General features: G+C 34.7%; 1 protein-coding gene across 2 annotated transcripts in view; it reads left to right on the top strand.

Annotated features, from left to right (window-relative positions):
* The first annotated feature begins 612 nt into the window (after positions 1-612).
* LOC140620186 (zinc finger protein 385C-like) overlaps positions 613-22,553 on the top strand; it is a 450,118-nt gene continuing 428,177 nt past the window's right edge. For both annotated transcript variants that reach the window (XM_072804083.1, XM_072804078.1), the window contains exon 1: positions 613-1,265. The gene's annotated coding sequence lies outside the window, so the exon portion shown is untranslated. The remainder of the gene's footprint in view (positions 1,266-22,553) is intronic.

Here is a 22,553-nt window from a genome sequence, read left to right as displayed (position 1 = left end):
AACGAATTTATTTATTTTGAGAGAGAGTGTGTGTGTACTATCAGGGGAGAGGGGTACAAGGAGAGGGAGAAGCATGCTCCCCACTGAGCAGAGAGCCTCATAATGGGGCTCTGCCCCAGGACCCTGGGATCAGGACCTGAGCCCAAGACAGTCCCTTAACTGAATGAGCCACCCAGTCGCCCCTAAGTAAAATATATTCCTAAAACGAATTTCACTTGTTTCTTTTCTACGCTTTAAAATTTGGCTACTGAAAACTAGAAAACTAACGTGCCTTGTGCGACACTTCTATTGGATAGAGCTAGGCCAGTTTAGAGTTTCAATGACCATAGCTGACTTCTGGAATCTAAAAATACTGAATTCTTCCTTAAGATTACAAGTATAGGGGATCCCTGGGTGGCGCAGCGGTTTAGCGCCTGCCTTTGGCCCAGGGCACGATCCTGGAGACCTGGGATCGAGTCCCACGTCGGGCTCCCGGTGCATGGAGCCTGCTTCTCCCTCTGCCTGTGTCTCTGCCTCTCTCTCTCTCTCTCTCTGTGTGACTATCATAAATAAATAAATAAAAAAAAAAAAACAACAACAAAAAAAAACAAAACAAAACAAAAAAAAAATTTTGTAGATACCGTATTGATTTATTTATACACAAAGAACAAGACAATGTTTTATTTATTTCGAAATTTCACACCCAAAATTTCCTCTATGGGTTTTGTTTAGTCACTAGTTCCTTTTGAAAAGAAGCAGTAAAATCCTATCAATGAGGCAATCTAATAATGGAGTTTAAAGTGTGCTGCATGCTAGAATGGCTGTCCTTTTCTCAGGATTATCATCTCCAGCTCTATAGCAAGTAGAGAGCCTTCTCTTTGCTCCTTGCCAAGTATTTTCAGCTAGGATAGCTTGCCCTGTTTCTCTGTTGTAAAATCTTAAAAAATGTTTGTCTTCTGGAATTCTCCCATTCTTGATAGCACAGTTCCTGCGCTTGACAGATAACCTATGGACTTGATAAACATTTTGTTTTTTCAGAAAATGTAACCTCAAAACAATCAGCAAATTTCATTTAAATGAAATTCTATAGCAACTCTTCCATTCTGTGCGAACACATATGGAGTTTGGTTTCTATGGTTACTCGTTGTTAGTCCTATGCTCTTTGGTTCTGTGCAGAGTTGGAGGAGAGATCAACAAGCCTAGAGTGTCATTATAACGAGGCAGAAGCTGAGATAGTTCCTTTAGTTGATGGCTGTGCAACAGTTTAGAAGACACATAGTTTTAAGGTAACAATTAGAAAAAAATACCAGAGGTCCTTATCCCCCCTTAACACTAACTGGTTATTTGATAATGTCATAGGAACAAGAATGAGAAGAAGGACTTAAAAGTATAACTATATTGATTGTCTTTCTGTTAATCCAGGATATATGACAAAAGAATGTACTCATTGATAAAGTGGAGGTTTTCTTTTTTTTTTTTTAATTTTTTTTAAATTTTTTTTTTTTTTTTTTTATGATAGTCACACAGAGAGAGAGAGAGAGAGAGAGAGAGGCAGAGACATAGGCAGAGGGAGAAGCAGGCTCCATGCACCGGAGCCTGACGTGGGACTCGATCCCGGGTCTCCAGGATCGTTCCCTGGGCCAATGGCAGGCGCTAAACCGCTGCGCCATCCAGGGATCCCAAGTGGAGGTTTTCAAAAAGCATGGAATCGTTTAAGTACAATATTAGAGCTTATGTGCGTCTGTGCATGCTTGTGTGTGTATATTAAAAGATAATTCAAGTTTACAAATGTGTATTTTGACCTGAATTATTTCCAACAAATAAAAAAATTGAATCTCTTTGGAGAAAAGCCGTTCTCAAGATTCTATACTCAAGGGTACCTCTGGTTCATTTTTTTTCATGGAAATTATTTAGTTTCTCTTATGAAGCAGTAGTATAATACAGGTTTGGAATGGTGTTCCAAAAGAACCAAACTATCCCTTAAAAATTATGTTTAGTTGTATATATGCTATGTGTGTAAGATTAAAATAGTTTGATATACCTCTAGTTTACTTTGGCATCTGAATAGTAACTATGATGTAGTTGTTACCATCAAATTATCTACAAAAATGTTGAGATTGTTATAGAGAACAAAGCTTGAGGGAACTAATGATGGAAGTGTTTGATAGTGAACCATTGATGGGTAACCTATGTATCATATACTTCAAGAAATCTGGCAACAGTCCTCTTCACCTGATGGAGAATAGAAATATATTCTCTTCTTTCATATTATCTTCTAACTGTCCTGGGAGACAGGATTTGTGTGAAGCAAAAAAACAAAAAACAAAAAACAAAAAACAAAAAAAAACAAAACAAAAACCTGTGTACTATCTCTCTGCTTCAAAAATGTGGTTTTTGGAAAAGGACAGAGTGCAGTCTTTTCCCTCCCACAACTTCTACGGCCCTAAATCCCCGCAAGTAAGCTATGACGGATAAGGGCAAAACTGGAGCCCTTCACAGGTGCCCTAACATGGGGTCCATATTCAGGAGATATGTGAAATTGGATAGGAAAAAATAAATATTTATTTTCATTAATCCATAATGGAAATGGAGCATTCCTTGTAAGTTTGGGTATAGGGAGTAAACTGCAGTTACATTAGCAGGACTTGTGACTTTCTTCCTAGTAGAGGTTATTAATATGATACCATGATTCAGTGGCTTCAGGTTTCTCAAAATATATTTTATTCTTATTAATACTTTCGGTTTATGGTAGTTATGAAACCTTCCAATAGATTTGGTGTTAATGATTAGTGAAGCACAGATTTGGAGTATAATGTATATTTTATTTTTAACATAGATAGTTCTCTGTATTTCAATAGGATTTGTTTTCTCGGGAGTCTGTTTACATTTTCTAAGATTTATTAATGCTTCGAGACGCCTGGGTGGCTCAGTGGTTGAGCATCTGCCTTTGGTTCAGGGTATGATCCCGGGTCTGGGGATCAAGTCCCATATCGGGCTCCCCTTGAGAAGCCTGCTTCCCCCTCTGCCTACGTCTCTGCCTTTCTCTGTGTCTGTCATGAATAAATAAAATCTAAAAAAAAAAAAGATTTATTCATGGTTCACTGTATTGCTAAATTTTTACATGGCACGAAAAGTAAAGGTCTGTTTTATGTAGAATATTTGTTGAAAATTGGTAATAGACAGACTTCTGTATATAAATTTGCTCTTCAACCCTCAGTTGAAAATAAGGATTTAGTCAGCATGCAAGCATTACACAGTGCCAAAGCAAACCAACACCAAATCTTTTGGTAAACACCAACTCCAAGTAACTCCAATCAAGCTTAATAATGAGAAGAGTAAAAACAATGTTAGAAACAAAGGAAACAAATATCAAAATGAAGATTCAGAAAAAAGACAATTTCCCTGCAAATGAGCTGTTATTATAGATAGACACCATAGAAATTACTTTTGAAAGCTCCGTGACATCCTTGATATGGAAAATTTGAAGACTGAACAAGGTAACATAAAATGGCAGAAGATAAAGAACTAACCAAAATAACCACAATATACCCAATGTCTGAATTAACTTTTCATCTAAAAATTAGAAGAATAGGATTCCCAAAGAAGAGATGAGTTTAATCTAGAAGATAGACTGTAGATACTTTCCTACATAGCAGAGGGTAAGGAAAATAAAAAGGAATGACAGAGAATAGAATTACAGTTACTTCAGCAGTAGAAAAAAATAATAGATTAAATTATTGTTGAAGACTTTTAATTGTTGAAGTATTTATTTAGAAAAATAGTTGTGAACATACACAGAATGAAATAGCCTTCAAGAAAAACTTTACCACCATCTTCAGATAAAACTTTTTAATAAGTAACCTCTATGTCAGAAAAAAATGTTAGCTATACACATGGGGAAAAAATCTACAAGGACACAGATAAAAAAGAAGAAAAAAGAAACAGACCATCTGTAGAAGTAATCTAGTTCCCAAATTGTAACACTAACTACCAGAAGTCAGAGGAGAATGTTTATGGAGACTTGAGATAATTTTTATTCAGATGAATTTTCTTAGAAATAGGACAAGTATTCAAATATACCAGAGATTGACTTACAGGTTACTTCGAAAAGTTTTTAGAAGTTTTTGGTATGTATTTCAGTAATATTCCAACTAATTATGAGATAATTCCAAATCAAACTTCCATAATTAGAGAATTCAGGTATAGAGACGTAACAATTAGAAATTAAATCTGTATCATTGTTCAAGAGAATATATGAGATGTAAAATTAATTGCAGTGACCTTGGTCTAAATCATATTACATAGAAAGTGTTGTAATGTAGGAATGGGCAGAGGAAAATTAGAGTGTTAAATTCCTTATCATAAAAAAAGACTTGGCACTTTATTTTGGTTCTAATAGTATTTAATGTTTCACAGTATCTCTAGATTTGTTAATAAAGTTAAATTTATTGGAACTTTCTAAAGTAAGGGATAATACTTCAAAGTCTTACTACTATTTCAAAACTGGAAATCTAAGGTGGGAGATTTATAGATTTTGAATGTAGGATCAAATGACTTAAGGGAGATCTTTGACAGTGGGGATCTGATGGAGATAGGGCTAAATTCATGATATCATAGTTTAGAAGTGGACACAACAAAGCAGGGGTCCTGACAGATAAGCAAAATGTTTGTCCAGATGATGAGATTATGTCTCTGATAAATTGATCATGGGCATCTCCTGAATGAAATAGTGAAGTTATATAGTAGTTTACAGCCTTATCTTTCATGGAGCAGTTTTTTGGAACAAATAACTAAATCATGTTGACATAGATGGTCTTCAGGCTTATCTAAGTCATGTGGACACATATTGCTTCAGTGATGCATTAGCAACTTTAAAAAAAATAACCAGCCATAAAATTAACACGGCTGTGATGTGGAATGTATAATTAAAGCAGAATACTATGTGTATATCACATATGTATTAAAGTATTAAAATTGTCTTAAAAATATAAATGTTTAAACTATTATGTTGATAAGAATCTCTGCTTTAGTAAAGGTGATAAAATTTCAGTATGCTGTTTACAAGAAATATGCATGACAAAATAAGCAAAAAAAATAAAAATAAAAAATAAAAAAAAATAAAATGTTGAAATGGCAAATGCAAATAAAAAAGTTCAATGTTCATGTAAGGCAAAATTGTCATCATATTTAAAGCCCTGGAAGGGAGAAGAAACAAACATTAAGTAGAAAAAAATATATAAGCCTTGATGATATGCTTTAATAGTAAATAGAGAAAAACAACATATACAGAAATAACTTCTAGGGATCTGAGGATAAATAATCAAGGAGACTTTAAAAAAAAAAGATTTTACTTATTTATTCAGAGAGAGAGAGGCAGACACAGACAGAGGGAGAAGGAGGCTCCATGCAGGAAGCCCGATGTGGGACTCAGTCCGGGAACTCCAGGATCCCGCCCTGAGCCAAAGGCAGATGCTCAACCACTGAGCCACCCAGGCGTCCCAAGGAGACTTTTAATATGTTAACAATGAGAGCCGTTATAAGGATAAGCAGACAAATTTATAAGTAGGTTTGCAGAGTTATGAATTATCTGTTAAAACTTTAATTATTGTGGAAACAAAATTGAGTATATATTTAACAAGATCTCAAGCAAATTCTATAAATATAGAAAGTCAAATTATACAGGACACATTATCTGATTTGTGTGGGATACAAGTGGAAGTTATTGTTAAGATTTAAATGTTATCAGTAACAACAGCTACGAATTACAACCATTCTTAACAGTACAAAACAATCCCAAACAATTTTGGAGTTGAAGTAGAAATTAAAACAATTTAAAAACAGATACAATGAGAACACTATTTACCAAAACTTACATGATACAGCCGAGGCTATACTTAGAAAGAAGGCAGTAACTTAGAAAGCTTTCATTCGTAAATAAGAAAGAAGGTAAAGTAGCTCAGTTCAAGGAATTAACGGACAGTAAATTAAAAAAATAAAACTAGGGAAAGATAGAGAATGATATAAAAGGAAACTATGACAACAAAATAGAGGAATAGAAAGTTAATTCTTGTAAATTTTTTTTCAAGGGGCATTATATGTTAATGTTTGCCAAGTACGTATCATGGATCATGTAAATGAATCCTCACAACTGCCCTTTGGGGCAGTTACTACACAATTTTATAGATTTTTATTATGTTATTATTGTTACATCATTTTATAGATGAGGAATCAAAGCTTTGAGATAAATTAAAATTCATTTTTTTAATTCATTTTTTAAGAAGGTTTATTTAGTTATTCACAAGAGACACAGACAGAGAGAGAGGCAGAGATATAGGCAGAGGGAGAAGCAGGCTCCTCGCAGGGAGCCTGATGCGGAACTCGATCCCGGAACCCGGGATCACTACTTGAGCCGAAGGCAGGCGCCCAACCGCTGAGCCACCCAGGTGTTCCTAGAAATTAAATTTCTTATGTAAGAGTACATAGTTTACAGGTGGTGAGGTTGTAATTTGATAGCTGTTGTCTCTAATTCCACGAACTTGGCATTATCAACACAAATTTACAATCTTCTTGTTCAGGAGGTCAGAAATCTAAAATGGGCCCCATTGGGATAGAATCAAGATGTCAGTAAAGCTGTGTTTCTTCTGGAGCATTTTGGGTACAATGGATTTTCTTGTCTTTCCAGCTTCTAGAGGCTGCTCCGTAACACTTGGTCCCCTTTCATCTCCAGAGCCTGCAGTGGCTGGCTAAGTCTCAAATAGCATTACTCTGATACTGTTCTGTCTCTCTCACTTACAAGGACCCGTATGTATGTATGTATGTATGTATGTATGTATGTATGTATGTATGTATATATTTGTTATAAGAACCCTTCTGAATACATTTGGCCCACCCAAATAATCTATTATGATGGCCCTATTTTAAAGTCAATGAATTCTGTCTGCAACCTTAATTTCCTCTTGGTCACATTATACAATATATTCACAGGTTCTGGAGATTAGGGTGTGACATCTTTGAGAGGTCAACCACAATAAGTGTGCTTGAAATGTTGCTCTTCCAAGTACACTTGACCCTTCAGCAACATGGGTTTGATCTGCATGGGTCCACTTACGTGTTGATTTTTTATGGTACAGTATTGTAAATATATTTTCTCTTTCTTAAGATTTTCTTTATCTTTATTGTGAGAATATAGTATATAATATTACATACAAAATATGTGTTTCTCAACTGTTTATGTTATTAGTAGAGCTTATGGTCAACAGTAGGCTATTAGCAGTTAAATTTGGGGGGAATCAGAAGTGATATGTGGATTTCTGACTGCACAGAGAGGTTGGTGCTTATAACCCCCGTGTTGTTCAAGGGCCAACTCTACTGCCTCTTTCAACATAAAATATGCAATTCTGATGAGAACATAGAAATTAGGAATGACAGTATCTTAATACATTAAAAATGAGTTTATATAATATAGGTAAGTTGCTCAGCAAGAGGCAGGGTAAGTTGCTCTAGCTTGGTTAAGTACAGAGGAATTTAGTAGGGGATATATCTTAGAGCCTTAAGCAGAGGCTATAGCAATACAACCAAACACAGAATGGACCCAAGGAATTGCTTTATCTCTCTCCTGTAGAAGCTGCCTGAAGCTACAGCTGGCTCCAGACCATGCTACTCTGTTTCTTTTTACTCACTAGTTAGCTTGGGCTTGTATTACATAATACCACAGACTGGGCAGATTAAATAACAAATAGATTTCTCAGTTCTGGAGGCAGGGAATTCTAAGATCTGTGTGTCAGTATGGTCATGTTCTGGTATCAGTATAGCTGAGTTTTCATGAGGATCTCTTCCTTGCTTGCAGATAGAAACCTGCTTCTATATGTTCAGTGTGTTCCAGTGACCTCCTCTTCTTTGTGCTGGGGTGTGCATTAGCAAACTTTCTAATAAGAAATACTTTCTTATAAAACTATCAATCCTCTTAGATTAGGTCTTAAAATTATTTAAGAATTATTTCATTAGGGCCCCATCGATAAATATAGCCATCTTGAGGGGAGAGGAGTGGGTCATGACTTCAACATATGAATTTTGGGTGAAGGGGATGGAAACATTCAATCCATAACATTTAGTAAAATGGGATTTCCATGTCTAACCTAGATTATCATGCAATTAAGTTCTAAACAAAGAGTCCTATAGGAACCTTCAGTGGTAGAGCTGAAATCTAGTGTCAGCACCATACTGACACAGATAGAAAGAAATGTAGAGGTTCTGCTTATTTGTTTTTTGGGAAGTGTGATTTACTGTGAGAAACTATCAACTGTGGGAAAGATTGCACATAAAATATGCAATTTTAGGCAGTCACAGAAGATAGAAAGCCCTTAGAAGTATGTACGAAAGAACTATGAAAATAAAGGTATTCTGAAAAAAAATTATTAATTTCAGGGTTCTTTTTTGTGAAAATAGATGAATTATCAGGAGATTAACAAAGTTGACAAAGTCAATATGGAAACCTGAGAAAGCTGAGGTAAATAAGAATGTTGCTTTATCACCTAAAAGAGTGGATTCAGATTATTTTATGAGTTTCTTTTGCCAATTCCTCAAGGAACAGTTCATTTTCAGCCTATTTAGTGTTTCTGGAACATAGAGAAAGAAGAAAAGCTACCCTGTAATGTTGATAACAGAACCTAACAAAGAGAATATAGAAAGAAAATATTGATCTCAATTATGAATAAAGATGCAAAAATAGCAAGTAAATTATCAGTAAATGACATCCAGCTGTATTTAATCCATCATGACCAGTGGGGTTCATATTATGAATGTGAGTGGGGATCAATACTAGGAAATCTGTTACTCAGATTCTTCATATTAACAGATCTAAATGGAAATACATTTAACTACCCCCATGTAGAATTTGACTGAATATAATTATCGTTCCTGGCTCAAAATAAAATGCTGTAATTTTTCCTTGACTCAATAAAAGTATATACCATATATATATATATATATATCTTGGACTTAAAACCTGTTTCATGCTTCATGTATAATGTTAATCTGTTTAATTGGCTAGTTCATTTAGCACAATTTAAAAGGTATAAATGTTTGAAAACACAATCTTTTTATTACTTCCAGACCAATTATCTGTGTATTTTTGGGCAACAGAACCTGGAAAACTGAAAGAAGACGTAGTATATATACAATAATGAATATGTATTTGAGGTCTGACATGCAGCTGGGTTATTTGCCACCTTGGACAATTGTTTAACATTGTATATTAGATTGACTTCACTAAATTTCATTTTGTGTAGGTTAAAATAGACATGCCATTTGTGCCAGTTCTTTATTTTAAAAGGGTTAAATACCTCACTACACGTGAGGTTGGCACAGTGTGAATGTGGTTGCTGTTTATTGCTATTGTTGTTATTAGGATGCATAGAATAACAAATATGAAGTAGATATAATTAAAAGAATCTGTAGATTTCTTGTATGCTAGTAATATCCAGTCTGAATTACAAAAAAAAAAAAGCAAAACAAAACAGATTTGGGACGCCTGGGTGGCTCAGTAGTTGAGCGTCTGCCTTCAGCTCGGGGCGTGACCCTAGAATACCAGGATCAAGTCCCACATAGGGCTCTCTGCATGGAGCCTGCTTCTGTTTCTGCATGTGTTTCTCATGAATAAATAAAACTCTTACAAAAATAAAAATAAATAAAAAATGATTCAACTTCCTTTGTTTTGTTTATGAAAACAAAAATGCAGTTATCAGATCATCAGGAAAGTAATCCCATAAATCCTATACTAACACATGTAGGGAAACAAACTGGAAAAACAAAAAATAATAACAAAGAGACACCTTGAATGACTTGAAAGATTTAATTGATTAAAATGATGATTTATTTTTATTTTTTAAATTTTTTTATTTATTTATTTTTGCCCATAAGCTTTTAGTTAGGGTCTTCCAATTTTTGGAGAATTGAGGTGACTGACTGACTTTGGCTGGTTGGTGCTAAGTATGTTTGTACTGGCATCATGACTAACAGTTATTGAAAAATTAAGGAAACACAACTCTAGGACTTCCTAGCTCATTCCATTTATCCTCTGAGGCTAGGAAAATATGAATACCTCCTCAAGTACAAATCAATTTCCTGTTATGATTCAAATAAACAGTGGATAAGCATATCAGAAGGAAGTCCAATACAGATCTTCCTACCATTTATTCTGTCATTTTCCTTTAATTTTATATATGTCACTTTACAGATATGTTGTTAGTATTTGATTTTATTCATCCTGAATCAGTAGTCTAAAATGAACAAAAATGACCTTTAATTCATTCATCCATTCACTTATACAGTCCCATAACAAATACTTACTGAGTACCTATCCTGTGTCAGGTACTGTCTTACAGGTTTGGAATATATTAGTGATAAAAACTGACTTTCTGTGGTCTGTATTCTAAAGTAATTTCCTTATATTGTAGGTGTATGATTCTTGGGAATTATGTGGATTAAAAAATAAATTATGGTGTATCTGGAAATCTCTCATCAAAAGAAATCAATATTACTTTGCAAGTAGTATTCCTCTTTGGGTATTTTAAGTGTCTTTCCTATATGTCTTATCACACAGAACTATCCCTGTGCAAAAAATAATTTAAAAACAGTGCATGACCAGTGTCAGATTCAGCTTAGCAAATTCAACCATAAGTCTGTGTCTCTAAGACCATTTTTCTTATAGTAATTATTAGATCTTATAGATTCTTTTTTATAGTATCCTTTGTGTCTTGACACGCTATAAATTTTCTCTCGTATAGCAAATTGAGTATTTAATCCAGTTAACAAATATTTATTTAGAAACATTTTTCTCAAGGGACCTTACAGTTGATTGGATGAGATTATCCAAAAATAATGAGATTTAATGTAAATGAGGGAAGAAAAAAAACACATACAGGCATCATCATTAAGCTCAGTCTTGAAAAAAGGGCAAATCTTGATAGAGTGAAGGAAGAAAGAAAAGTCCAGTGTGAAAGAAAAGGATAAAGTCTTATAGATAAAACAATAAAAATATATTTGAACTTAGAAAGATATTGAGAAGTTAAAAGTAGCTGGACAGTAGGGTACATGGAAGCAGTGGCAGAGAATGAGCCTGGAGATGTGTAATTGTAAAGAGCCTTAAACACTAGGGTGAGGAGTTTAAACTTTTCATCTAAGTAGTAGAATATGGTAAACATTTTTTGAGGCTCAAGATATAACTTGTGCTTTATTTTAATAATTGTTGGTATTGTGGAGTTAATTTGGAAAAAGGAAGAGATTAAAGATCTAAAGCTCCAATTAGTAAGCTGTTACCACAGATCATTTGATAGGTGATATGGATCTGAACTAAGGTATTGAAAGGAGGAATGAAAAGGAGTAGAACTTACAGATTAGATGTGAATGATAGAACTGGATAAGACTTTATTATTCAGAATGATTGGTGATGCCATTAATCAAAAACGAACACAATTTTGGGAATTTTTGATGTAAAGAAAACTTCTTGCTTTTAGCTTTGATATGTGGTTATATTTGATATGTGTTGTGGGAGAAGTTTAATGTGGAAATGCAGGCTGGCAACAGTATAGTTAAGACATTTCATATCCAAAATTTTACCTTATACACACCTTAATATTTTGAATATTGATGATACTACGTATACCTTTTAGAACGATATTTATAATTACAAAAAATTTCATATATTGATAAGGGATTTAATATATAAACACTTCCCTCATTATTGGCTAGATTTTGTTTGAGTGTTAAAACTTTGCTAATTGGGGACGCTTGGGTGGCTCAGCAGTTAAATGTCTGCATTCAGCTCAGGGCGTGATCCTGGAGTCCCAGGATCAAGTTCCATATCAGGCTCCCTGCATGGAGCCTGCTTCTCCCTCTGCCTAGGTCTGTGTCTCTCATGAATAAATAAATAGAATCTCTAAAAAAACAAACAAACAAACAAAAAAAACCAACTTTGGTAATTGTTAGAAGGTAGTTCAAGAAAGAAAAGATGGGGAAGGATGACAATTAATATTCAATACCAAAGAGAATGTTGGATTACTTTTGTTCCTTTCATTCAATTTCCAATCAATAGGCAAATTTTGAGGGATCACTAAACATGTCATTAAGATCGTGTTCAATTATGCCAGTGTACTGTGCATAAATAATCAGTGGTCTGTGTTTTCCAAGGGAAATACCCAAAGACTTATTTAACCTCTCAGAGAAGCAGATGTTATTTATTTAATGTATTTATGTATTTATTTATTAAATACATAATCCTTAAAATCTATTTTTAAGGATTTTATTTATTTATTCAAGAGAGACACAGAAAGAGAAAGGAGACACTCAAGAGAGACATAGGGAGAGGAAGAAGCAAGCCCCCTGTGGGGAGCTTAATGCTGGAATTGATCCCAGGACCCTGAGATCATGATCTGAGCGAAAGACAGATGCCCAACTACTGAGCCACCCAGGTGCCCCCAAGAAGCAGATTTTAAATTAATGTGTTTCCGACTTTAATTCATTCAAATCTCATGTACTTTAGTCTTAAAATGTACATTCTGATACAGTAGGTCTGGAGTGGGACTCAGTATTCTGTATTTCTAGCAAGTTCCAGGTGATAATGAAGCTGTTGATGTATGCGACATACTGAGTTAGCAAGGCTCTAGATTTACAGTGTAAACTTTGCAAAAGAAAATATGAGTTTGGTGATTTAAAATTTCCCAGTGAATATTTTAGCAATCGGTAGGAAAAAAGCTCGTGGGGCTTTTTGTATTAAATTATTGGACAATTTTCCTACCTACTTTGAGTTGATTCAGATTCTGAACACTGGCCATGTTGCTGAAAGTGGCTGATCATGTTGCAGAATGTGGAAGTCACAGGTCTTTTTCAGTCTCAGTTACCTGAAAATTGAATCTTGAGTTGTGACGAATTCTTAATCTTGGCTCAGCACAGGATGGCCTTAGGTGCCACACATCCCTGGAAGCAGTAAGTACCTCCAGTTCTAATGTTGCTGTGAGAATTTTTCAACAGCCCCTTCATTTTTTCCTTTTTGCTTTGAAGTTTCTTTGATCTCTCAGCTACCTGAAGAGAATGAGCAGACTTTCTAGCCTATTAGGAAAATATCTCTCAACCACCCCCACTACAAATAGAAACAAACAAAAAAACCCCTCAAATGCAGAATCTTTTTTTTTCCTTCTGGTTTTCTTTGTTGTCAGTTTGATAATGGGTTCAGTCACAGATTTGTTCATTAATTGGTAACTTTTAAAGTTGTTTTTAAATCTCTAAAAGTTTATTTAGGCAAAATTAAATCATTTGCACTGTAGGAACTGCCACCTAGCCCATAAATGTCCTCAGTTTGGTACTTAGCATTTGCATATCAATATGACAGTTCTCTCTTTTATTCTTATCCTATACAAGAATTCTTATGAAGTTATATAGTACTGCATTGCCTAGCAATATCTTGTTATAATCTCAGAAATTATTTTCATACATATATTAAGAATCCATTGACCTTATACAGCAAGTGGGCACTTTTTTCATACTTGAGTGTTTCTATTTTAGTTTTCCACCTCTTCTAATTTTACTGTGCTTCTGAATATCGGAATACTAAATTTACTGAACCTATTAAAATTGGTCCAAGAAAATTCATATGTATAGGAAATTCCATAAGTACATCTTAGGGGAATAGAGCAGATTTTTCCAAAACATAAATTTCTTACCACAATTTTTTAGCTATTTAAAAGAAATACAGTTGTTTTAGCATCCAGTAATTTGAAGACACTGGGTATTTTTTTCCTTAACATTATGCGTATTAAAACATCCTGACTCATTATTCTGAGTATTTTATGGTTATTCTCTCTCATGTCTTTCATATTTAAATTGCACACGGTACTTGTGTTTTAGTGGAATGTTTGTGTTTTTCTTTTGTACTTCAAGGAAACAGTGATCATAACACACAAGTAGAATCTTTTTTAGATTTTTCTTTTTTTTTAAGATTTTATTTATTTTATTTTATTTTATTTTATTTTATTTATTTTATTATTTTATTTTATTTTATTTTATTTTATTTTATTTATTTTATTTATTTTATTTTATTTTATTTTATTTTATTATTTTATTTTATTTTATTTTATTTTATTTTATTTTATTTTATTTTATTATTTTATTTTATTTTATTTTATTTTATTTTATTTTATTTTATTTTATTTTATTTTATTGGTGTTCAATTTACCAACATACAGAATAACCCCCAGCGCCCATCACCCATTCACTCCCACCCCCCTGCCCTCCTCCCCTTCCACCACCCCTAGTTTGTTTCCCAGAGTTAGCAGTCTTTGCGTTCTGTCTCCCTTTCTGATATTTCCCACACATTTCTTCTCCCTTCCCTTATATTCCCTTTCACTATTATTTATATTCCCCAAATGAATGAGAACATATAATGTTTGTCCTTCTCTGACTGACTTACTTCACTCAGCATAATGAGAGACACAGAGAGAGAGAGAGGTAGAGACACAGGCAGAGGGAGGAGAAGCAGGCTCCGTGCGAGGAGCCCAATGCGGGACTCGATCCCGGGACTCCAGGATCATGCCCTGAGCCAAGGACAAACGCTCAACTGCTGAGCCACCCAGGCGTCCCCTTTTAGATTTTTCTAACTTTTTATGTAATCTTTTGTGTTTTACAAACCATGAACATTTTGTTTTTTATCACTATATACTGTAAGTTTCTGGTAATTACAATATATAGTAAATATATGAAAGCAAAGAGAAGCAAATATCTGCTAGAATTTTATTACTCTAAACAAAGGGATCAAGACCATTAATTGTTCTACATTTTGTGTGCTTAATGAATCATTTGCACCATGCTTTGTCTCAAAAGGAGATACTTGGAATCTTGTGAAAAGGACAGGCCATTTTGCTACCCATGTTAAAGTTAGAATATATCTGAAATTACCCATGAAGCTCCTTTTTAAACATCTTCCAGTTTCCTATCTTGGAGTAGTTTTGATTCCACAAGTGAAGTATGTGGTCTTATGGTGGTACCGAAATAGATGAATTCTGGATGGAGATTTCCTCATCTTTTCCTACCAATCTCAATTTATAACCTCCTGTTACATCTCAGTGATTATCATTCTAGGTAGAAATCCTCAATTTTTGTTTTCTCTGTCTCCTGGTAATTCTAGTTGTTTTTTGTTAAAAAAATTCTTTTGACTAGTAGGAGAAACAATAAACAAAAATAAATACATCATTATATATAATGGTATTTGTTAAGATGTAAAAAGGAATTTTAAAAGGGAATATTTGGGGGATCTAATGTAGATAAGATGATACCACTGAGCAACTGACACTTAAGAGGTATTTTCTGAGACCAGGAAAATAGGTAGAACTTAGCTAGATTATGAGTGTTGACAAATTACCTTCTAGATAAAGGAAAGTACATGTGTAAAAAACTCAGGTCAGAATATACTTGGTGAGTTAAAAGGTTAAAAGGATGCCAGGGTTTTCGGAATATAGTGAGAAAAGTGTGAGAGGGAAATGAGATGATATTAGAACAGTAGTTACTGGAGGCTGTAACAAAGATTTGGACCTTTGAGTCTTTGGAAGTTATTGGTATAAAAAATTATATTTAATTTTTTATTTTGAGTGACCAGATTGAGCTCCTTCAGGTTCCCACATATCAATTTTTATCATAATTTTTATGTTTCATAGTAGATTTTTTAAATGATTTATTTACTAATTGTTGTGGAGGGATTGGCAGAGGAAGATGGAGTCTTAAGGCGACTCTGCATTGAGTGGAGAGCCTGCAGTGGGGCTTGAGATCACAACCTGAGCTGAAACCCAGTCCAACACTTAACTGACTATACCACCCAGGCACCCCCATAGTAGAATTTGTAAAATACCCTTCTATAAAGACTAATGAAAATCCTGTGTTCTGTATTACCATATTTATTTTTATTTGCTCTCTCTCTCTCTCTCTCTCTATATATATATATATACACACACACACACACACACACATATATATATTTAAAGAATGTATATGTGTAAGTGGAAATATAACTTTTTTTCCATTTTGGGTATATTTTGGCTTTATAATTTTTATAAACATTCTCTCTAACATAAAGTTATCTGGAACATATTATGACTGATTTTCTGTTGAAACCAGAAAGTCATCTTCATTTGATACATTGAGGATACTGAAAAGCTACTTCATTAGGAAGTGTATCTTCAGTAACATTTTATACTTACTCATGCTCTGATGGAATGTTTTGTTCTCTTCTTGGACTACTTAGGCATTTCATTAATGAGACAATTCACTTCTTAGAGCTTTGAGTTTAGATGTATTTTAATTATGCTTGAGTTTAGATGTATTTTAATTATTCTGTATGCTTCACTATGAATGGAGCTATTATAGATATCATTAAATTCAAACTTTTATCACAGTTGTTCCATTTGGAAGGCTTTACATGAGAAAGGGATGCAGAAAAAATATAGATACTGAGATTAAGATTATACCCATAAAATTCTTGTCTCATTAAATCTTTATAATTTTAACTGATTTAGGTATTGGGGTTCTGCCATTTTACTTGAAGTCATTGAAATCAAAATGATTCTTTATACTACCAGCAAATTTTAAAAATATGGACCATATATTTATTCAATTTCAAATGATCTTTTTAAGCCAGTCAGCTATCTTGAAGCAAACCCTCTTTTTCTTAATCCTGAACACATTCAATATGTAAGCAATTCAGGTACTTTGTCCTTCAAATTTATACCATTTTAAAATAATTGGCATACATTTAATGTACTTACTTTATTTTTATGAGTAATTTTGTTGACTTTTACCAGTTTTTCATCTCCAGATTTCTTCTAGTTAATTCATTTATTTTATGATAATGAAGGACTGATTGCTGAATTAGCTAAATTATCTAACCAGAGATAATCAGTTGATACAGGATATATAGAGGATGCAAATTAATGTCCTTTTGATAATAACTTTTTAATCTTGATATAATCAATCCTATTTACTTCTCTTTTTTCTTGTCTCAAACTCATCCTTGTTCCTTTCTGGTCTGCTAATTTATTTCATTTCCTATGATCCAGAGATTTAAAAATTGTACATAGTTTTATAAAGACTTTGTATTGTAAAGATGTCCATTATTCCCTGGTAGATCTGTAAATTCATTGCAATCTCAATACTACATCATACTTTTTTGAGTGTGAAGATTGCAAGATGATTTTTAATTTTATATGGACTAAGAATTTTTCGCACCAGCTATAACCAAGAAAATCTTGAAGGACCACAGCACAGTATCCAAACATTTAGTAAAGGTATGTTAATGAGGACAGTATGGGATTGGTCCAAATACAGACTAATGGAACAAAGTTTGGAGATTGACAGAGATAAATGGCCTAGAATAAGGATAAAAAGCAGCCACAAAAACTAGAGCTCCAGGCATTTGTACAAGTTCCTTCTAGAGACCTGTTGACCTGGTTGAGCCGGAAGTGAGCAGTGAGCCGGAAGAAGAAGGCAGTGGAAGTACTCACTGGCTAATTAGAAGCTGGATCCTTAGTTTGTGTATACAGACAGTCTGTTTCAGGGAAGATTGAGAGATGGGCATTTTTGAATAGTCTCTCTGCCCTGAGCCGGGGTTGGGGGATTGGATGGGGGGGATAGTCCAACTGACTGCTTACAAGCAACCTGTAAGAACTGCGTTTTTATTTGCTACATTCTTCTGTGATTCAGGAATGCACGTTCCATTGATTTTCTTAACTGGTGATCCCAGAACCATCCCTTGGGTGACAGATGCAAAGCTGCCATCTGAATGGCAAAAATCGGGTATGCCACATAGCTTTGGCAAGAATGAAGAGCAAGTGGAAGTCAGCTTCACTACTGGCAGGACAGTAAAGTGGTATAACTCCTCTGGAAAACTGATAGTATTAACTAAAATTGAACATCAGCTTGTCTTATCCAGCAATTCTCTTGTTTGTATCTGTCCTAAGTATTCTCCAAAGAGAAGTGAATGCACCAAAATATATATATAATAATGTACATTGCAGTGTTGTTCATAATGTTTCTCAATTAGAAACTATCCAAGTATTTATCAAGAGTAGATTTTGGCAAGTATGTATCTTTGAAAAATATTGAACTATTCCCAGTAACATAAAGGAATCCCATTAATTCATTGAAAATTCATCAACAATCTTAACATATGTGATTTTAGCACTTTTTTTTGCATGCATGCATAGTATCCTGAGAAAATAATACAAGTACTATACAAACAACTTCCATTTCAAAAAGAAAAAAAATACTTTTTAATTTAAAATTAGAGGTAATGATGAAAAAAAGAGGGGGAAATAGGAGTTGCAATATTTATTTCTATAGGTATTTTTCAGCTAATTATTATTTTCATTGTAAAGCAGTAAGTACTGTGAGTAGAAAATAAATATGATTTTGTTCCTACTAAGATAAAAATTTAGTTGATAATACTAAATAAAATGTAAATAATAGTAAATAAAAGTTTACGAATCTTGATGGATACAGAGAATGGAAGAATCTAAGTGTAGCCAAGAATGAGGAATCCTGTAGGAGATGGCATGAAGGATGGATAAGATACATATAGTATTACATGGGAGGGCCCCTCAAAGGGGTTAATGTATGGAGACAGGAAAGTGTAGGGCAAATGAGAGAAACTAGCAGACCAGGATTTCTTGCTTGCATGTACTTAGAAGGAAAAAAATGTGACAGAAAATGTTGGAAGGGTAGATTGGGTTCAGATCCTGGACAGTGGGAATTCTATTCTAAGTAATCTGGACCTTTCTCTAGTGCCACTGAATTCCTATGGAAGGATTAGAATTATTTGAGTAGAAAGTTGATATTTGATCTGTTTCGAGAATGTAATTGGAGGAAACCTGAAGGGAGGATTTAACTGAGGAAAACAATATGACTTAAGGGGAATTTTGAGAATGTCCAGTCCCTTTGTATAATACATGATAACAGTTGATAGTACAGGAAATTACAGAATCTAAGTCTCTGAATTTTTAACCCAAGGAATCTTTTCTCTAAATCAGAATTAACTGGTAGCAAGCTACTGAATAGTCTAAGTGAGAAGAAATGACGGCATGAATTGGGGTAGTGGGAAAGAATATGTGATACATGATAATACTTACCTATCATATCAGAACATATCAGGAATTATCACTCATAAAAGTATATCTGATGTTTGTTTCTTTGAACTTTATATTGGGCTTAATCTAAGTAATCTGTGTCAGGAGGGAGACAAAGTACATTGTTCAACAGCCACAAATTTTGCCCCTAAAGCAGCCTTGAAATATACTATGAAGAATTTTCTTTTCTTTTTTTTCTTTTGGTATTTGTTTACATTTTATTTTCTTTGACATCCCCTCTTTATTTTTTTATAATAAATTTATTTTTTATTGGTGTTCAATTTACCAACATACAGAATAACACCCAGTGCTCATCCCGTCAAGTGCCCCCCTCAGTGCCCGTCACCCATTCACCCCCACCCCCCGCCCTCCTCCCCTTTCACCACCCCTAGTTCGTTTCCCAGAGTTAGGAGTCTTCATGTTCTGTCTCCCATTCTGATATTTCCCACACATTTCTTCTCCCTTCCCTTATATTCCCATTCACTATTATTTATATTCCCCAAATGAATGAGAACATACAATGTTTGTCCTTCTGCGATTGATTTACTTCACTCAGCATAATACCCTCCAGTTCCATCCACGTTGAAGCAAATGGTGGGTATTTGTCGTTTCTAATGGCTGAGTAAAATATTCCATTGTATAAATAAACCACATCTTTATCCATTCATCTTTCGATGGACACCGAGGCTCCTTCCACAGTTTGGCTATTGTGGACATTGCTGCTAGAAACATCGGGGTGCAGGTGTCCCGGCGTTTCATTGCATCTGTATCTTTGGGGTAAATCCCCAACAGTGCAATTGCTGGGTCGTAGGGCATATCTATTTTTAACTCTTTGAGGAACCTCCACACAGTTTTCCAGAGTGGCTGCACCAGTTCACATTCCCACCAACAGTGCAAGAGGGTTCCCTTTTCTCCACATCCTCTCCAACATTTGTGGTTTCCTGCCTTGTTAATCTTCCCCATTCTCACTGGTGTGAGGTGGGATCTCATTGTGGTTTTGATTTGTTATTTCCCTGATGGCAAGTGATGCAGAGCATTTTCTCATGTGCATGTTGGCCATGTCTGTGTCTTCCTCTGTGAGATTTCTCTTCATGTCTTTTGCCCATTTCATGATTGGATTGTTTGTTTCTTTGCTGTTGAGTTTAATAAGTTCTTTATAGATCTTGGAATCTAGCCCTTTATCTGATATGTCATTTGCAAATATCTCCTCCCATTCTGTAGGTTGTCTTTTAGTTTTGTTGACTGTATCCTTTGCTGTGCAAAAGCTTCTTATCTTGATGAAGTCCCAATAGTTCATTTTTGCTTTTGTTTCTTTTGCCTTTGTGGATGTATCTTGCAAGAAGTTACTGTGGCCGAGTTCAAAAAGGGTGTTGCCTGTGTTCTCCTCTAGGATTTTGATGGAATCTAGTCTCACATTTAGATCTTTCATCCATTTTGAGTTTATCTTTGTGTATGGTGAAAGAGAGTGGTCTAGTTTCATTCTTCTGCATGTGGATGTCCAATTTTCCCAGCACCATTTATTGAAGAGACTGTCTTTCTAACAATGGATAGTCTTTCCTCCTTTATCGAATATTAGTTGGCCATAAAATTCAGGGTCCACTTCTGGGTTCTCTATTCTGTTCCATTGATCTATGTGTCTGTTTTTGTGCCAGTACCACACTGTCTTGATGACCACAGCTTTGTAGTACAACCTGAAATCTGGCATTGTGATGCCTACAGATACGGTTTTCTTTTTTAAAATTCCCGTGGCTACTTGGGGTCCTTTCTGATTCCACACAAATCTTAAAATAATTTGTTCTAACTCTCTGAAGAAAGTCCATGGTATTTTGATAGGGATTATATTAAACGTGTAAATTGCCCTGCGTAACATTGACATTTTCACAATATTAATTCTACCAATCCATGAGCATGGAATATTTTTCCATCTCTTTGTGTCTTCCTTAATTTCTTTCAGAAGTGTTCTATAGTTTTAGGGTATAGATCCTTTACCTCTTTGGTGAGGTTTATTCCTAGGTATCTTATGCTTTTGGGTGCAATTGTAAATGGGATTGACTCCTTAATTTCTCTTTCTTCAGTCTCATTGTTAGTGTATAGAAATGCCACTGACTTCGGCATTGATTTTGTATCCTGCCACGCTACCAAATTGCTGTATGAGTTCTAGCAACCTGTTCAGGTTTTCTATTTCTTCCTGTTCCAGTTTTGGTAGTTTGTGGCTTTCCAGGAATGCGTCCTTTTCTTCTAGATTGCCTAATTTATTGGTGTATAGCTGTTCATAATATGTTTTTAAAATCGTTTGTATTTCCTTGGTGTTGGTAGTGATCTCTCCTTTCTCATTCATGATTTTATTAATTTGAGTCTTCTCTCTCTTCTTTTTAATAAGGCTGGCTAATGGTTTATCTGTCTTATCAATTCTTTCAAAGAACCAACTCCTGGTTCTGTTGATCTGTTCCACAGTTCTTCTGGTCTCGCTTTCATGGAGTTCTCCTCGAATCTTTATTAACTCTCTTCTTCTGCTGGGTGTAGGATCTATTTGCTGTTTTTTCTCTAGCTCCTTTATGTGTAAGGTTAGCTTTTGTATTTGAGTTCTTTCCAGTTTTTGAATGGATGCTTGTATTGCGATGTATTTCCCCCTCAGGACTGCTTTTGCTGCATCCCAAAGATTTTGAACGGTTGTATCTTCATTCTCATTAGTTTCCATGAATCTTTTAAATTCTTCCTTAATTTCCTGGTTGACCCTTTCATCGTTTAGCAGGATGGTCGTTAACCTCCACGTGTTTGAGGTCCTTCCAAACTTCTTGTTGTGATTTAGTTCTAATTTCAAGGCATTATGGTCTGAGAATATGCAGGGGACAATCCCAATCTTTTGGTATCGGTTCAGACCTGATTTGTGACCCAGTATGTGATCCATTCTGGAGAAAGTTCCATGTGCACTTGGAAGAATGTGTATTCAGTTGAGTTTGGATGTAAAGTTCTGTAGCTATCTGTGAAATCCATCTGGTCCAGTGTATCATTGAAAGCTCTCGTTTCTTTGGAGATGTTGTGCCTAGAAGACCTATCGAATATAGAAAGAGCTAGATTGAAGTCACCAAGTATAAGTGTATTATTATCTAAGTATTTCTTCACTTTGGTTATTAATTGATTGATATATTTGGCAGCTGCCACATTCGGGGCATATATATTGAGGATTGTTAAGTCCTCTTGTTGGATAGATCCTTTAAGTATGAGATAGTGTCCCTCTTCATCTCTCACTACAGTCTTCGGGGTAAATTTTAGTTTATCTGATATAAGGATGGCTACCCCTGCTTTCTTTTGAGGACCATTCGAATGGTAAATGGTTCTCCAACCTTTTATTTTCAGGCTGTAGGTGTCCTTCTGTCTAAAATGAGTCTCTTGTAGACCACAAATAGATGGGTC

The sequence above is a fragment of the Canis lupus genome, chromosome 28 (genome assembly GCF_048164855.1).
Source record: "Canis lupus baileyi chromosome 28, mCanLup2.hap1, whole genome shotgun sequence".
Classification (NCBI taxonomy): domain Eukaryota; kingdom Metazoa; phylum Chordata; class Mammalia; order Carnivora; family Canidae; genus Canis; species Canis lupus.
The sequence above is the reverse complement of the archived record's forward strand: the minus strand, read 5'-3'. Positions and strand labels throughout refer to the sequence as shown.